Below are 18,665 nucleotides of genomic sequence, written 5' to 3' on the forward strand. Positions count from 1 at the left end.
CATGCTTTGTGGTTTAAATGGTGTCCTGTGCTCCCTAACCCTCGGACCCCTGGAGGCAGAGGTGGGTTCTGGGGAAGGAGAACCTTTCCCAGCCTGTTCTGTGCATGCCACCCCTGTGGACAGGCGAGCTGAGCTCGTGGACAGCCTCCACGTGTGGATGTACAGCTGTCCTGCTGCCTCCTCCCAGAAACATCCTTCCCTCCACGCTGCTTCCAAACACTAAAAGCTTTTCCTCTTGCCCTCATCCTTCCCTTCATTTAGTGATTGATTAGGCCTGGCCTAAATGTTGATTAGGCTGAAAGCTTTCCTCAACTCTCAAAGTATTTCACTGTGCTTAGAAAAAAGGGCAGACAGACCCCACTGGTCAGTCAGAACCCAGCTCCTGCTGGTGCCTTTCAGCCATCTGCAGCACATCCTGCTCATGTCAGCAACTTCCAGCATCTACTACTCATTTTAATCCTCTGTAAAACATGCAAGGGAGTGTGGTGTGCATAATGCATGACCTACATTGTTAAAGTGTTAGGAATTCTGTTCCAATAGCACTGAGATCTTAGCAAATCCATTTGCTACAGGCAGAAGAAAATAAATCTTAGTGTCACTGGGCCACTCCCCACGCTGCCTCGGCCTGATTGCTGGAGGTGGCAAATTTCTCCCAGCACTTTGAGCCCTGTTTTGAAAAGTCCAGAAATATTCCAGAAATATGTGAAGTAAATATGCTAGCTCGTGTCGGGATCATTTGGAGGGTTATTCTTGTTTCCAGAAATATTTCTTCTTCGAAGCTGAAAAGTTTAATTGCAGCCCCAAGCACAAGAGTTGTGGCAAAACCCTGAGGCTGAGACTGTTCTGCCTTTGGATGTCAGACAGTGCTCTCCTTCCACCAGGATGGAGGGCTAAGGTTCTGCAAGCCTGCTTTGGGATTAAATAAAACATTCTTTTTTTGCAGCCTGACAGTGTATGGGCAGTGACTAAATGCACAGGCAGCACTTCAGATTAATACCTTTATTATCAGCTGGGATATTTAACCTGCCCATGGCCCCACTGCTGCCCCAGCCAGCTCCGAGCCCATGCTGGGGAAGGAGGGAATTCAGGTTGCTTAAAAATCTTTTTCAAGATTAATTTTAGTCCATCTGTGTAGCCCAGTGAGCATGATCTCTATCTTTTATTGCCAGAGGAATCCCAGATACATTAATTTAAAGCTGGGCTGTTTGTTTAAAAAGCCATGGTTTGACTTTTCAGACCTCTTCAGTCCTCTTCATGTAAAATTCATGGCAGGATATTTTAAAACTCTGCCTTGTAGCCAGGTGTGTGATTGTCATGCATTTCAATGTACAGGGGGCATTTTTCTGTATGGAAAATCAATTGAGCTCCCTACAGAAAAGTCCCTTGCTGTCCGTGGAGGTAACACAGCAGGAATGGAATATCCAGGGATGTGGTTTCAAGTCCTTACTGGGACAGAACTGGTGCTGGTTGCAGAGCCAGGCTCTTGGCAGGCAAAGGGTGTAACACAGAAACCCCAGGCTCAGAAATTCTCCAGGAATTATCTGGATTTACCACACTGCATTTGCTCAAGCTGATAAAGGGCTCCATTTGCAAACCCGACTTCAAGTGTCAAAATCATCTGTGTCTACTAATTCACTTCATGTGTACACACCAACATTTTATGGAGTTGTAGCTTCTCCTGCTTGCTATAAATCTCTTTAGAAGGGATCAAGTCATACATGCTGAGAATTCACAAAGCATGTTGAAATGCTGGCCCCACTAAAATGAGTGGGATCCTTGCCTTTGGCTTCTGTAAGTCCAAGGCTTTACCCACAGAATATAAAGAACAAGAGGATTTCTTTAGGCTTTAAAGTGTTTTTCTTCTCCTTGCTGGCATTTAGAGTTATACAGCACTTTTTGATTACCCTTTTTTTAAAACCTGATTTTGCCTTGCTCCAAGAGCAAGCAAAGGCAGTGCTCTGAAGTGTGTTCTCTGAAGAGAACTGAGTGCCTCATCTACTAATGAACTGTAATTATCCTTCCCTTCAATAGAAATTGCACTTAGCCCTGAGCCTTGTGGGTTGCTGATTCACAGGAGAAACAGGTTCTGGGTATGTTTGGTACATGCACAGCAATACCTACACCTGCACACAGACCAGCAAAAATGGCTTTCCTGTGCCTATCAACTCATTTATCTGACTTGCAGAGCAGCAGGACAAAAATAAAACACAACTCATAGTAATTTGGCTTTACCACAAATTCCTGTCAGTCTGCTCATTGTGTATTTTTGTCCATTTTTCTCTGTTTTCCATGGCTTGAAAACTCTAAGTGTCAGCCCTCACTTTGGGAAGACATTGATGTAAGTCCTCAGGCAGTAGATGAGACATCTTTGTCACATGTGAGCAGCTAAGAAACATCCAGGAATATCACTCAACACAACCAATTTCTACACTGTGCCCATCCTGAATTCCTGTTACATGTCTAGATAATTTTATTTGCTCTAGGAATAATCTCCAGCAGAAATTCAATTGAATTATTGACTTATCCAGGTACAAAATTCTCTGCCTCAAGTTGGACTTGCAGATTGAATTAGCTGCTTTGCCTCAGAGGAGAGGCTAAAATAAGGTCAGGTCTGCATTGTGTGGAGCTCAGGAATGCTCTGGCTCTGCTGGGGTGCTGGAGGAAAGATCTCCAAGCTCTCCAAGGTCTCTGTCTCCCTTTGATGTTCTCCCAGTTTCCCTGAGAAAAAGGCATCACTTCCCTTTGGGGAGTCCTGCCCTTTCCTGTTTCAGATGCCCACATTCCAATAATTCCCTGATTCTGCCATTCAGAATCCCTCACTGCCAGTCCAGGTAGGTGCACTGCAGTCACAGCCAGATCCCTTTTGTTGCCACTCCATCTGTGCCCGTTGCACAAGACCAAAATGGGCATTTCCAACACCAAAAGCAGCCTCAGGAGTAATTTCTTTTTTTTTTTTTTTGGAGGCAGTGGCACTACGTGCTCCTTTATGTGGCTCCTCCCAAAGAGCTCTCTCTAGTCCTCATTCCTCATAAAACATTGCAAGGCAGGGATGATCTGGACAGATTTTGGAGGTTTTTATCTGCTTCAGACCCTTTGTGAGAGTGTTGGCAGAGAGGCCTTGCTGTGCCAGTGAAGCTGAGTCCTTTTTCCTCCCTGTGGGAGAACGATTTCTGTAACAGAAGGGCACACATCCACAAAGTGATGTGCTTCCTATTTTATTCCCTTTGTCCTCAAATTAAGTCTCACAGAGAGGCCTCAAGTACTTTCAAGGCCAGCCAGGCAGGGCTGTGGCTTCCCCAGGGCTGTGTGCTCTGAAGCTGGAGTCACTATCCATTTGCTCGTGATCAGCCCAGCCTAAAGGGGGACTTCATTACTTACGGAGTCCTTAAATTAACCCTCCTTATTTGCAGTCCCTTTGCCTGCAGAGATCATTTGGGCCCATATGCAGCACTGTTTGGTTTTAAGTTTCCATTCTGTTATTGAAGAACAAGAAGTCTCACATGCCTAAAACAACCTCTTTCCTCTCCCTGCTCTCATTAAACCAACTGACAATTGACATGTTTAACTTTGTCAATGTTGTTTTTTTTTTAAAAAAACCCCTAAAGTTCAAGGCAGGTTTATGTGTGGAAAGACTCTCCTTTCCTCAGAGAGCCAGCTGGACCAAAGCCATATCAAAAACTTCCTGTAAGGAAGCCATAACTAGAAAGGAGAGAGGAATTTTTCAGTGCCCCTCTCTGCATTAAAAGCAGCCCTGTGGCTGCAATGTCACAGCTGTCACGGGCTGGGAAGCACTTCCACAGGGACATTTCTGCAGGCACGCAGAGCTGGGTGCAGAGCAGGGATGTGGACGGAGAGCAGCAGGAAATTGGGAGTTCCACGTCCTCCACTTCACACAGCAGAGAGCACACGCGTGGTACCAGACGTGGGGTGGCACCTCCTGCCCCCTAAATCCCCTTTGCACACCCTTCACCTCCTGTGAGAACCTCTGTCAGTGATCCACTGAGCCCAGGGTGTGAGCCTGGGTCCCATCCCTGCTCCCAGCACTGATGGCAGCTGCATCCCTCCTCCAGGCTTCTGTGCTGGCTGCAAGGCTGCTCCAGAGGCCGTCCAGAGTCTGGGGGAGGCTTCCCAGCAGCATCTCTGGGGTTTGAATCAGCCCCAGGGTGAGCAGCAGAGCTGGTGACCCGAGGGTGCAGCAGTGCTGTTGTGTCTGCACAGACAAACACACCCTGAGTCCCTCCTTCAGTGGGTAACTCACTGCAGAATGCGCCTCGGCTTGGGGCAGGACATCTGCACACCGTGCCCTGTGCCTTGGCTGGGTCCTAAAGCACGGTCCTGCCCGCAGCTTGATGCTGGGTTCCAGCCAGCCAAGCACAGAGCACATCCTTCCTCTCAGTGACCTCCTCAGCCTGGTATTTGAATCACACCGGGGGGGGAAAAATTAAAAAAAAAAAAAATTAAAAAAAAAGAAGCCAGTTGAAATTTGCTGGGGAAAAGGAAAATAAAAGCATGCTGTAACCCTGCAGGGCCAGGAGTGCCTGTGTGGAGCTGTCTCAGCACACTGAGACTCTGATTTTCCTTGGCTGCCCCTCTGGAGCCTGGAGCCCAACACCTGATTGAGGCTGTTCCAGCTTCAGCTTGCACCTCGCTGTGCAGGCTCTCTGGGTAGGCTTTGTGCTCCTCCAGCAGAGACCTGGGCTCACTCTGACCCACCTTAAAAACCCTGCTGCTTGTGAACAGCAAATGTGGTGGAATCTCAGCTTCCTCGGCTGTTTGAGATGGGTATTTCAATAATAATAATAATAATAATAATAATAATAATAATAATAATAATAATAATAACAACAACAACAACAACAATAATAATGATGATGATGATGATGATGATGATGATGATGATGATGATGATGATGATGATGATGATGATGATGATGTCCTGCCGGGCAGCAGAATGCCAGCAGCTTTGGGATGAAGCCAGATCCACAGCTCCAGAGCAGGGCAGGGTGAAGCAAAGGAGATTTCCCTCCTCACAGGGCTCTGGCCAGGACCTGCTGAATGAATCCGTGGTGGTTTGCCCTGGAATCTGGTGGGAGTTTCAGTCACTGAGCTGTACAAACCAGTAAAGTTCAGCTCAGCCTCATGTAGCTGGCTTTCAATTCACATTTCGTGGTGATGCTGTTTCTCCTCCAGACCAGCTTCCAGGATTGCATTATTGGTGCTGCTGAAAATGCTATTTTCCCCAGAAGTCACAGCAGGGATCAGAGCGGAATTCTTAGCATCCAAACCAAGATCCTCAGTTAACTCAAGAAAATCCACCCATTTAAAAATCCAGCTTGATCTCAGCTCTTCACGTGCCAGAAGTTTTCAAACACAAGTAGTTATTGTGGGTGTGAGTCTGTTCCTTCCTATTAGCTGCAGACACCATTGAGGCAATCTGTTGCCTCTGATAGGTGGAAATGAAGTCAAAACTACCCAAAAGTTCTTCTCCCTCTGTCTGGAAAAACCTGAATGAAAAATCTGTTTGGATGTCTGAACGGTGCATCCCCAGCAATTTCTTTTTTTTTTTTTTTTTTTCTTTTTCCAACGGGAGAGCGCCAATTCAAATTGGAAGTTCCTTACACGTAGGGGAAAGCACTTTATAGGCTTATTTTGAAACCCACAACTTCTCAGCATTTCCCACTTCAGCTTGTAACCAATTTACAGCTGGAAGGGCTGAGGGCTAGGACCCAGGTAATTCAACAAGCAATTAAAACCAACTCAATTCTACATGCAGACGACTCTCAAAAGTGGTTACTGGAGCTCCGCTGAGCACTGCATGGAGATTTTTATGCCCAGGGGAACGTCACTGAGGTAATTGCCTTTCCATTTAGAATAAATATGTTTTATTCTTTGCCTCTTAACTTGGTGTTTTTTTTAAAAGAACTATCCCCATTAACATGAAAAAAGAGATGCTGCTCTCCAGGCAAAAAAAGCCTGAAAGTACTTGTTAAACAAACAGAGCATCTGCCATGAACATTAACTGCTTTGTAGCTGATTTTTGTGTTTTGTTTTTTTTTTTCTCCAGTCTAAGCAGAGTTTGTCTGCACAATTTCAGGACTCTGTGCAGACTCAAGCACCTGGCAGTGTAAGAATAAATATCTTATTTTTCATTCACCTATTTTTCATTTCACTCACTTATTTTAAGCTCCTCTGCACAATTTTCCACCTGAAGCATCATTCACAGCCATGACTAACACTAAGTCATTCTTGTTGCTTGCATATGTTGCATGTTTTACAGGTTGTGGGGAGTTTTTAGTCATTCGTAGTATTGGTTTGGTTTGAATTAAATCTTTCTGAATGTGAATGTTCAAGTAGCTCTTTGCTTTCAGTCATTGAAAGAAATACCTGCATGTCACCAGGCATCCCCTCCCAAAATGAAAACCTGGATACAAAAGGGATGCAAAGGGAAGAAAGGAAGGAAAAGGCTCCGTGTCTCTAAAAGGAGAAGGGCAGGAAGATGGAAAGAATTCAAAGGGAAGGCAGTAAAAACCCCACCAGATACAGCCTGACCTAGCACTGGGGGTACACAGAATCTCCTGTGGGGATATTTCTGGTCTCAGAGCTGGCTGGAAGGAGCCTGAAAACTGTGAGCAAAGAGATTGGCTTCTCCTGTAGGATTTCTACTGGGTTCAGTGACACAGAGCTTTGTCTGGCTTTGGCAAACAAGCAGGTTTCTGTCACAGGTGCCCAGTTCCACCATCAGTTTCTCCTCCTCTGATGGCTCAGATCAGAAGGGCTGAGGAAATACAGAGCAAAGTCTCCTCCTGCTGTGGGGAATTCCATGGGCTCAGGGAGGACAGGGCTGGAAGGGTCCTCAAGAGACCAATCCCATACCTTGATGCAAGTTCAGCTGGGCTTAACCCCCCTGACAGATGTTACTCCAGCTTGTTCTCAAAAACTTCCCCTGCTGGAACTCCCAGGGCTTTCCAAGGCAAGCTGCTCCAGATCTTTGTCCAAAGCTCATTAGGAAACTTTCCTCACAATTAACCTAGATCTTCCCCTGAGTCCATTAACGCTTCCTCTGTGCCCTGAGCACATGAAAGAACAGTTTATTCTTTCCTCTGTGCAGCCTGCTTTTATGCATTTTGAGAATACTGGCATATTTTCCTTATTTTTTTCCTTTCTGTAGCCTGAACACTTCCATTCCCTTCAATCTTTCCCCACAGGTCTTGTTTGTTAGACCCAGTTCTCTTTGAAATAGCCTCCACCTCACATCCTTCTTGGAGAACAATCCCTAAACGTAGACAGAGCAGACCGGCCAACATCATCACAACCTGACCCAGCAGTGTGGAGTGATTATTTTTGTTGGCCTTAACTCGTGGTGTTGCTGCCTGTACCTCTCACCACTGGGCGCTTCCTTCTCAGCAGTTGGTCTTTACTGATCCACGTTCATCCTGCAGTCACGAAGCCACCCCAGCTTCTCCTGCAAAGCCACTCTGCAGGTGCTTGTCCTGCCCGGTGTTTGTGGGGACAGCTCAGGGCAGGCTCCCAGGCTGATGGTGAACGACTGAGAAGTGTTATCTCACCATCTTCTTCCTCTTCCTTCCTCTATTTTTGGAGCTGTGGGCAGCTGACCAAGCCACTGGCTGAGCCCTGGCCTGGAGTTAAGTTGACTGAACAGGACGTGGGAAACTGCTGGACAGGACATGAGAAACTGCTGGCCCTGAGAGATAAGGACAGATAAGGCGAGGGAAATGCCACATGAGGGCTGGGTTCTGCAGGTGGCTCAGGAGGTGCTAAGTGAGCCGTGGCCAGAAGTCACAGATAACTGGAGAGAATCCCTGGAGGGGGGGGTAGGACCCTGCAAGGGCAGCGAGGCACAGGTTAGCACACCCAGGTACACCAGGTGAGGACAAGATCAGCCAGGTGAGGACAAGATCACCCAGGTGAGGACAAGATCAGCCAGGTGAGGACAGGATCACCCAGGTGAGGACAAGATCAGCCAGGTGAGGACAAGATCACCCAGGTGAGGACAAGATCACCCAGGCACCAGTGCCACCAACACCAGACACGCCGCAGAGGTGGCAAAGCTGAGCCACGTGGAGAAAAACTCATTAGGGGTGGGCTGGAGAAATGGGGGAGGAAGAAAGCGCAGCACAGGAAAAGCGAGGATTTATGGATGGGGGAAAAGGAGGATGAAGAACTTGTTGTAGATGCATGTTATAATATTGGCTTTTCGCAAATATGAAAATGGATTTTATATGTGTGGTGTTAAAGTAACTTTGCTCTAAAGATACCGTTTTTGTTTCTGTTGTTAATGAAACTTAAATATATAGTAATGAAATAAACATATATAGTAATGAAATAAATTCAGATATATAATAATGAAATTAAACTTAAATATATAGTAATGAAATAAACATATATAGTAATGAAATAAATTCAGATATATAATAATGAAATTAAACTTAAATATATAGTAATGAAATAAACTTACATATAGTAATGAAAAAAATTTAAATATATAGTAATGGCATTAAACTTAAATATATAGTAATGAAATAAACTTATATATCGTAATGAAAAAATTTAAATATATAGTAATGAAATTAAACTAAAATATATAGTAATGAAATAACTAATATAAATATACTTGTGTTAAAATACCGACTTAAATAATATCCAATAAACATGTAATAAAAACACCTACTACAGATATACCAACTATCAACACTCACTGTCTAAAAACAGTATAAACCAAAACCCAAAACTAAAAGTAATAATAAAACCACAGCCAAAAAATATACATACTCTAAAAAAGCAAACCCAAAAAAGAAATATGCTAAACAATTCTTAAAACATGTAAACTAGTTTCAAGAAAAGTTTACTATGCATAATTGTTTATGAATATATAACAAGCTGATGCAATAGAAAGAGTGCTTCCAAAATAGCAAGTGTGCCCTTGGCTAAATGGACCATAATCTTTACTTTATTGTCTTTATCTCCTATTGTCCTTTATTAAAACTTTTAACATTTTTACAAGAGAATAAAACGTGTTATTCGCACACTGCATGCCAGGCAGTCCTGAGCTTGATTACAGCTCCTGTCCCAAACCTGCTGCCCCCATCATCCCACAGCCTTCTCCGTGGTCAGGAGGATGGGGACGAGGAGGGCTGGCAAACCCAGGGAACCTGCAAAGACAGGTCAGGGATGCTGGTGGCAAATCTGATGGCATCCCCACCTTCCCAACGACTTCCCAACACTCCTGCAGAACTTTTATTCCAAGCTTGACCCCTCGTTGGAGCCTGATTACAGCATGGCTCCACAGACCCCGTGTGCTGCTGCTCAGCAGTGGGAATTGGAGGCCAGGAGAGGCATTTATTTAAGGCAGTGCTGTCACTAAAGCCTCCATTCCATCAAACCTTGGCTCAAGAATACAAGAAAATGATTTTACGCTGTTGCCTGGCCCTAGCCAAGATTCAGACCCTTCTGAGTGAAAAGTTATGTGTTCCTGCCTCTCATTTCCTCTCTTTCATTTTATTCAGACATTTATTTATCATCCAAAACCAGAAACCTGGGGATTAATTTATTCTTTACAGAATGCAAAGAAACGTGGGGATTTTTTTTTAAATTTCCAGATCTTCCGTGCAACAAGGAAGGGATATTTGTCGGCTACTAATTTTTCCCCATTCTATTTATATTTGCATTCTTTCTGTCCGTGATAGCTACTTCACCTCACCCCCTGACATTTCATTAGACAAAAATGGGAAAGTCTGGCCCCACTGACGTCAAGGGGAATTTGGGTATCGATTTCCCTGAAAAAGCAATTTCAAGCAGCGACCTGGCAGCCTGCACAAACCTGTGCCCAGGCTGCCTGCATGCAGGGGGCCGTCACCCTCATCACACAGCCCTTTCATTTTCCTCTCATCCAGCTCTAGATCCAGCTCAGAGATGCTCATAAGAATCAGTAACAGAGTGGAAAGATGTGAGCCTTGATGTTAATTTAACTATCTGCTTTTATAGTTTCTCTGATGTTGGCTTGGGTTACCCGTAACTGGGGGTCCTGCTCGGCTGCCAAGTTACCGAGCAACTTCCTCTGTTTAAACAGAACATATAAGCCTCACTCTTTTCCAGAGTTCATGCCTCTTTTGTAAAGTGTTTTATGATACAGTTGTTACAGAATCCACCCGCACAGTAACAGCTCCAGACAGGGCCTGGCTGTGGGCCTGGCTTCCAGCCCATTTCCTTGCACGGAGCTTTTTCCATCACTATCAGTGGATGAATCCATCAAACTGCACCACGCCGCAGTCACAATGCCACGGGGTTTGGAGGGCCATGTCCAGTCATTGTTTCTCCCAGGGGAAAATGAGAGATCAGGAATCCAGCCCCGTGCAGAGGATCCTCGAGGCCCGTGTGCCTTTGAGGCCCTTCAAACACGCTTTGAATGCTTTTTCAGAGAGGCTCAGCAGTGGTGCTCAGCACCTTTGTAGCCATAAAGTCACATAAACCTCCCAAACATCTCCTCTGTCCCTTACATCCATCATTTCCAAAGGCTCTGTCTGTGTGAGGTTTGACACTGGCTGCTCAGTACTAAAAGGTGGAGCAGCCCATGGAGTGTGATCCATACTTTTATCACACTCAATAAGTGGTGACCTTGCAGCAGCAAATGCTCTCCAAAGGGCTCTGAGCTGAGTTTCTTCTGCACTTCCCACAAATTTCAGGGCGCAGATTTCCCACAGACGAAATGGGAGTATGGTGCCAGTTAAGGGAAAAGGTAAATCAGCACGTTGTATCACTTGTAATGGTGTCACAGTAAAATCACAGTTCTCTGTGAGGGATGCTGCAAATCAGCATTTGGATGTCCTGTTTTTAAATGCATTAATTATCAGAGGAAAGCATAATCCTGGCTTAGGTGTGTGAGGTGACTTGGCTGTTTTGTGACTGGGTGAACCACGGTGCTCTCACAGTGCTCCTGTCCCTGCAGCTCAGGCTGAACACCTCGAGGCCCTCAGATGGGACTTTTACTGCACTGGAAAGGTCATGGTTTATAGCAAAAAATGTTCATACGTCCTCATACAGGCAGAGCTTTTGATCCCATTCCTTTAGATTCCAGTTCATCCTTTGTAGCCTGACTCCAAGGAGTGACCGATGCCAGATGCTGCAGAACAAGGGCTGGACAATTTTAGAGCATTTTGGATAGAAGAAAGTCTTTTTTTCCCAGCATTAGTTTGAAGCACCAGTTGGCCCCAGTTCTGAAGCGTGTGGGGGAAGAGAAGGGGTGAGGCTGCACTTTAATTCCCCTTAATGTAGATTTGAAATGGTGGGTTTTGTTTCCCATAAGAATGCAGAGGTTTTTTCTCTCCTATTAAACATCATCAAGGAAAAATAAATCGTTGTGAACCAAAGGTTTAAGAACATTAAAAGGACAGAAAAATCTCTCTGGTGACTGCTAGGGCTCAGCTAATGCTGAGTGCCCAGTTCCCCCTGGTCATCTGCTTTCCTAAAGCTCCTGAGTGCTCCTCCTGTGGAAGTATCTGGTTTTCCAGCAGTGCCTGGGGGACTTCAGCAAATTACTTCAATTGCTCTATTTTATTTGCTGTGTTTCTGTTTTTAAAGCAAAGCAGCCCGGAGTTGGAGAGCCCTTTGTAACGGACAAGAAAGTAACGAGATTCCCTGGAAGTCTGCAGTAACATGCCAAATCAATTACAGTGCAATTAGCCAGAGCTGTTACTTGTTGAAATGCTGTCAACAAAAATAACTCACGCTTCCCCTTCAGATGGCTCCAGCACCTCCAACTTCTCGACAAGGACTTTGAGAGACAGACCACCTCCCCCAGCCCCTATCAGACTGAAGGCAGGGAACAAAACCCAGATGTGCTCATCATCACAAACACGGAATGGTGGAAAACGGTGGGGAAAAGGAGGACAGAGCTCTCCTGGCCACGCCACGATGCCTTTCCAGGGCAAGATGAGCCCCGTGGGCAGGCTGGACCCTGCTTTCCCTGGGGTAAAGCTGCAGGCAGCTGCTGCATTCCCTGATTTATGCCAGCCCTGGGAGAAGGAGGCCCACTCCTGGGAAGCTTTATCTGCAATTCATTTAGGAAAGAGGCAGGTCCTCTCCTCTGACCTAATTGAAAACAGGCAGCCTCCCCCTCATTGTGCACTCTAACCAGTTCATGTGCATTAACAGAGGAAATTGGAGAGGAAAAGGGTTCTGAGTTGGCATTCATTTCCTGCACTTGAAGGTCCATATGCCAGCTGTTTATCTATCTATCTATCTATCTATCTATCTATCTATCTATCTATCTATCCATCCATCCATCCATCCATCTATCTCTAATGCACATTGTTCTTCTCTCTGCAGAAACTTGACTTCAGGTAAAATAAAAGCACCAGGACATTTTTTCCTAATGCACATTGTTCTTCTCTCTGCAGAAACTTGACTTCAGATAAAATAAAAGCACCAGGACATTTTTTTTCTGTTCCAATTCTAGACAGCTATGTAGAAAGGCACTGTTTTTCCAAAAGGCGTCTCAGAAAACATTTGGTTTTGTTCTTTTTTTTTTTTTTAAGACTAGAAGACCTCTTAATGCCAAAAGAGTTAATATTGCTCATCATTACTTTCGAAAGACCCTTTTTTGTGTTGGGCTCTGCCTGCCCACAAGGAACACTCCAAGGAAGTGGTCAGTTTTGGTTAAAATATTGCAAAGCTGAAGGAGAGCCTTCATCAAATAGCCAACAGGAGGAGGAAGAGAAATGCCCTCCTCAGTCAGCAGCTTCAGGAGGTTTAACCCTGCAAAGTCATACGTGCTCTGAATGCAGAGCTATATTAAATAGCACCAAACCAGCAGTAAGACTTCTGGTGGTATTTTAGGTATTTTTGTGTGTATTTTGTGTGTGTTTGCAGTTCCAGCGATCAGGTATCTTTACAGCTCTCAAGTTTTGTGAGCACTGGAGCAGCCAAATAACTGAGAGCTGTTTCAAAGTCACCACAGGCTTTGGACTCTTGATTGTATCTATCTGATCATACATTGAATGTGCTTAAGCAGAAATAGAAATGACTTTTAATTGCAATCAGGCAGCTGTACATGCCAAAGTCACCGCAATATGCTAATGAGATGCTAATCCATCCCTTTGCCTTTGCTGCAGTCTCTTTTAGGATTTCATCCCCCAAACAGGTTTTGCAACACACATCTCAAGGTGGAGACTTTTGGAAAATTGCTGCTTATTAGGTGGAATTTCAGGGTAGCAGCAAAACTGGGAGCCTCATTTCCAGGTTGCCCTGGACCACCAGAATGGACAATTGCTTGAATTATGAGCTGGGCCCTTTCCAGGTCCCCCAAATGCGTGGGGAAAAGGGAACCTGCCTTCACTGTTATGGTTAACTGCAGAGTTATTGATGGGAATTTTAAAACTATTTGTCAGGTGGAGGTTTGGAGGGGGAAAAAAGGGGGCTAGAGGTTTAAAGCAATTCTCCTGGGTGCTGGCCAATCATGTAGACCAAGAACTGAAAGTGGGTGGTCCTGGAACAGAGCCAGTGGAAATAGGGCCAGGAGATGGTGTCATCCTTGACTCCAACACAGTCATGTTTTGGCTCTCTAGCAAGGGTTATTTTTTCTCTTTATTCTGCAGTTCAACACAAACATCTCCTTGGTTTTCTAAGATCCGTGGGCTGAGGTGTTCCACCTGCCAGGTGGAAACGCAGACCAGAAAAATCACAGCGAGTTCCTAGAAAGAAGGAACAGACCAGGAGCAGGCCCAGGAGGAGGTGTCACACCTGCCAAGCCACCCAGCCAGGAGGAAAGTTGGCTTTGGACTCTCAGAAAGGTGTGTGAAAGAGTCCTGAAAATCACAAAACAAAGCAACGTGATGTCTGTGGGACGTGCCCACACTCTGAGCTTCGACACTTACCTTGAAGTGTTTTGGTGCAAGGTGGGTGTAAGGCTTTGGTATCATCCCCTTAGCCTTAAGCAGAAAACTAAAGTTTTAAGCAGAGCAGCTTGACATTTTCGTAGAAGTAGGAGGGATGTTTTTAAATTTTTTTTATGTAGTTTTCTTTTTTTTTTCTTTCTTTCTTCCTTTTTTTTTTCAGTAGGGGTTGGGCATGTGCCTATGGGTTTTGCAGCACTTTGGAACTCTTGCCAAAACCCGATTCCAGCTGAGTTGAGCTGTGCCCTGTATCACCCTTTGGTATTGCAGGGCTCTTCCCAGTCCATGGATTTCCATGGGTCTCCCACCACTCACTTTTACCATGGGGTTGAAAAAAACCATTTAAAATTATGCCCTTTGGGTTTTGCCTTTTTTCCTTCTATATGTTCTCTGTATTCTTCACACATACAAGTGTAGCTCTGTAGCCTATTGCATTAATGACTAGAAAAACTTTCCCATGGCTGTTCCCTAGGTAGAAAGACAAAACAAATTCCAGAGTTCCAAGGCCTGGGGGATACATGGCCCTTGTGCTATCTTGGTTCTTCCTGGGAGTCAAGGATGAAAACAACTCTTGGAGATATATTTCATGGACAAAGCACAGCCAGTGCTGAAGTGGGGCTCCAGAGAAGAGGCTTGACCTGGGGGCGAATTGCATCACCACTTGTCCTCCTAATTGCTTTTTATCAAATATGCTAATTTCCTAAAACCTGTAAAAATGCACTCACCCTTGTGGGGATGGCCTTTTGTGGACATCTTTCCATAACTGCTCCTGAAGGCCTTAAAATAAAGATCCCCTTTTATGTTACCTCCTTACTAAAATGATCTCGAGTTTCATTTCCAGGTTGGGAAAAATTTCAACATAAAGAGTTTAAATGATAGTGACAGGGCAAGGAGGAATGGCTTCCCATTGCCAGGGGGGCAGGGTTAGATGGGATTTTGGGAAGGAATTCCTGGCTGTGAGGGTGGGCAGGCCCTGGCACAGGGTGCCCAGAGCAGCTGTGGCTGCCCCTGGATCCCTGGCAGTGCCCAAGGCCAGGTTGGATGGAGTTTGGAGCAGCCTGGGACAGTGGAAGGTGTCCCTGTCCATGGCAGGGGGTGGCACTGGAGGAGCTTTAAGGTCCCTCCCAACCCAAACCATTCTGGGATTTTATCACAAATAACAAGATTAGATAAAGAGCATTTCAGAAGAGCTGACTGGATGCTGCTTAGGGCTGAGAAAATAAAAGGGATCTTTCAGTACATCGGCCAAACAAAGCAAATCAGCTCAAAATCCCTCTGAAGTGAACGAAGTTATCAAAGATTTCAAATTCATTTCTTCCATGAGGGGGGAAAAAAAAAATCAATCCACTCAAAAAGGTAATATTTTCTTCACAAGCTTGAGCAAAATTCTGATTTCTGGCCTTGTGAAAGGAAAAACAAACAAAAAGGAAAACTAGGGCATTAACATCTGCGATAAGAAATGTCCCCCATTTCATGGTTGCAAGGACTCTTTGGGATGTGGGTAAATTTAGTTCTTTTTTTTTTTTTTTTTGCTTGAGCAGAATTGCCTCCCATCTCCCAACCTTCAGGCAATTTTAGGAATCTTTTTCTGCAATAAATGGATTTTCCCCAAATAAATGTACCAGCACAGACAGTTCTCAAGACACTGATGACTCCAGAAAGACTAAGGCCACATTTTTCAATGAATTTACTATTTTGTAATACATATACGTGGCTCTGCCCCCGTCTAGCACAGAATCTTCTGAATATCACTTAGCCAATGTGTTAAATGTCTATTTTTGAGTTGTTTTCCCACGCTCTGAGCAGTGAAAACAAGTAAGACCAAGCATATGTGGAGATCATGGCTTGGATGTGGGAAGCCTTCGATTGTCACCTTCATCTGCCTTGGAGGACCTCTGTTTTCCCCCTTGGAAGAGCAAAACCACACAGCCACGTCTGCAAAACAAAATATTCAGCCCCTGGCAGCCAGCAAACAGCAGCCAGAGAAAGGACACAACATTTATGGGCCCCCAGGACACAGATGTAAACAGAATCTCCTTCAGCAGCAGAGAAAGCACAGGCCAGGCTGCGTGAAAAAAAGATAGTTTTAGGTGTTGGCAGCTAAATTGGTCTTTCAGTGTTGCTGAGGTATTTATAGAGCTCCTGGAATGGGGTTTGAAAATATGCCATAATTAAACATTTGAACTGGGATAATGTTGTGATAAATGATCATGTGGAGGTCCCAAACACCTTAAATAGTCACTGTGTGCTCCTAAACCAGAATGTTATTGGCCCTGATCTTGATTTAATGTCCTCAAAAGGGGCTTTAAAAACAAACGCGGGACAGTGAAGTCAGGCATCAAGTTTTTATTTCAGGATTCAAAAGCCTAATGAGGTAAGGAAGCTACCAAGAGGTCCATAAAAAGAAAGGCAAAAGGTTGAACAGTCCACAGAGTTGCATAGGAGGTGGTTGCAGATGTGCATGATGCACAGCACAGGGCAATTGCTAAACTCGCTATTTAAATGTTAATCAAATCCTTTCGAAATAGAAGCAGGGGGAAAAAAAGGGATAATTCCTTTTCCTGTACTTCATCAGATGGCAGTGGGAGAGCCCACCAGCTGTGAGGAGGCTGTGGAGTGCTTGGCTTCTGTTCTGGTAATGAGGTTTTGATGAGGAATGCACTTTGCACCAAATAATGGTTTTCCTCTGGTTCCCAACACAGATGCAGCTGAACTGGCACGAGGGGCCCATGGGCTGGTGGCAAAAGGGACCTTCCTTGGCCCTTTATGAATTCCTTTCCACCACAGGCATGTGTCACCTCTCAGAACGACCGGGTGACTTCTGGGTGAGCAAAAGAATCCAGAACACCAGTGGTGATGGACAGTTAAAACCCCAACATTTTGGCACATCCTCCCTTGGCAGGGCTGCTGGAGGAGCTGCAACAATTTACATCTCCTAAGAGACTACACAGACATTCCTTCTTTATTGTCCAACTGAAAATACCCCAGCCTTTTGGCTTGGGCTGTTTTTAGAGGTGGGATGGTGGGCAGGCCTTTCCCAGACAAATGCAGCAGTGACAGTGAGTGCTGGGTGCTGAAAATGCCAGTGGATTTGTCATGGACAGCCTCCTCTCCTCTCCTCTCCTCTCCTCTCCTCTCCTCTCCTCTCCTCTCCTCTCCTCTCCTCTCCTCTCCTCTCCTCTCCTCTCCTCTCCTCTCCTCTCCTCTCCTCTCCTCTCCTCTCCTCTCCTCTCCTCTCCTCTCCTCTCCTCTCCTCTCCTCTCCTCTCCTCTCCTCTCCTCTCCTCTCCTCTCCTCTCCTCTCCTCTCCTCTCCTCTCCTCTCCTCTCCTCTCCTCTCCTCTCCTCTCCTCTCCTCTCCTCTCCTCTCCTCTCCTCTCCTCTCCTCTCCTCTCCTCTCCTCTCCTCTCCTCTCCTCGTCTTTCTGACAAATTCGGGGCACTATTTTTTGAGGTGTCCAACTAGTTACAGTTTTTCTGCCTCCACAACGAAGGCTGGGGCTCAGACACATTTCCCTGTGCCCCAAAGAAAGAGCAAACAAATTGGGGAACTCAAACAATTCCAAGCAGGGTATGAGAGATCTGTCTTCCCTCCACACACACGCCAAACAAACAGCCTGACATCATCTTCATTCACCACACAAAATCTACAGCAAGAGCAAACACCCTTTTCCTTCCGCTGGGTTCAGCTGTAACTGTGCAGGACCTAATCCTGACTCGCCACAGGAGAGATGGTCTGTGTGTATTTTCCTCTTCCTGTTCTTCTATAAATAAGCTGAGTTTTGCATCACTGTCTATTAAATCACCACTCTTTTTTTTTTTTTTTTTTTTTTTTTTCCCTTAACTCTTTGACAGACACACTGGGCAGGATGTAGCCCGTGGTATTTACAGCAAGTCCTTCACTCTGCAAGCAAAGTGCTGCTGAATCCAAACGAGGATATCAAATGTGGATCCTAAAGAGACCTATACCTTTAGAATATGAACAATGCTGAAAGAGTCTTAAGTCTGGATTCTCCTCACTTCTGTGGATAGAATGTGCCTTTGGTATAGCATTACATTCATTTTTTCTCTGTCATTCAGATGCACAAACCAAGCATACCAACGTGCCCGTACCAGTGTTAGGATTGTTTTAAGTCCCTCTAAGATTTTGTAAGCATAGGGAATAAAGCTAAATGGAACAATTATTCCAGCATAGTGTTACACACAGCAGCCTCCTGAATAATTCCATATGCGTGCTGTCTCAAAGCACTGAAATCAAGCAGTCAAAAGCACTGGGTCGGGTGGAAATTGCAAATGTGTGTGTGGAAATGAAAAGACATGAGGGGCTTTGACCACTCCTGTGATTTTTTTTTTAAGAGCTGCTAGACATCCTTTGTTTGGGGTGGGCCGTTCAGTTATCACCCTGGCTCTGCTTGAAGCGCCAGGCGTGTGAATTAACACGTCTTTGTGCGAGAAGCTGACAGGGCATATTTTCATTTCCCCCCAACATGCCTGTGTGTACATAGAGCGTGTATGTCTGTCCCACATCAATCTGTCCATGTCACAGTGAGCTGCACTGTGCCATGCCTGCTTGCACGGGGCTGGCACAGCCTTTCAGAGCCTGCCACATGTCCTTGTGACCTCCAGCTCAGCGCTGGCAGGACGTGCCCCGAGCTCTGCGCTCCTTGCCCCGCTGCAGAGAGACAGAATGAGCTGTCTGTGTGTCCTGATGGGATCAGTTCAGACAGATTTCTGTCCAGGTGAGGCCCCCACCTCACCTGA

General features: G+C 45.3%; 1 long non-coding RNA gene across 1 annotated transcript; it reads left to right on the top strand.

Moving 5' to 3' along the window:
• Positions 1-10,163: 10,163 nt before the first annotated feature.
• LOC128803929 (uncharacterized) lies at positions 10,164-14,661 on the top strand. The gene is made up of 3 exons (XR_008435876.1): positions 10,164-10,753; positions 13,611-13,805; positions 14,380-14,661. It is a non-coding gene; the product is annotated as an uncharacterized LOC128803929 (long non-coding RNA).
• Positions 14,662-18,665: the final 4,004 nt, after the last annotated feature.

The sequence above is a fragment of the Vidua macroura genome, chromosome 2 (genome assembly GCF_024509145.1).
Source record: "Vidua macroura isolate BioBank_ID:100142 chromosome 2, ASM2450914v1, whole genome shotgun sequence".
NCBI lineage: Eukaryota > Metazoa > Chordata > Aves > Passeriformes > Viduidae > Vidua > Vidua macroura.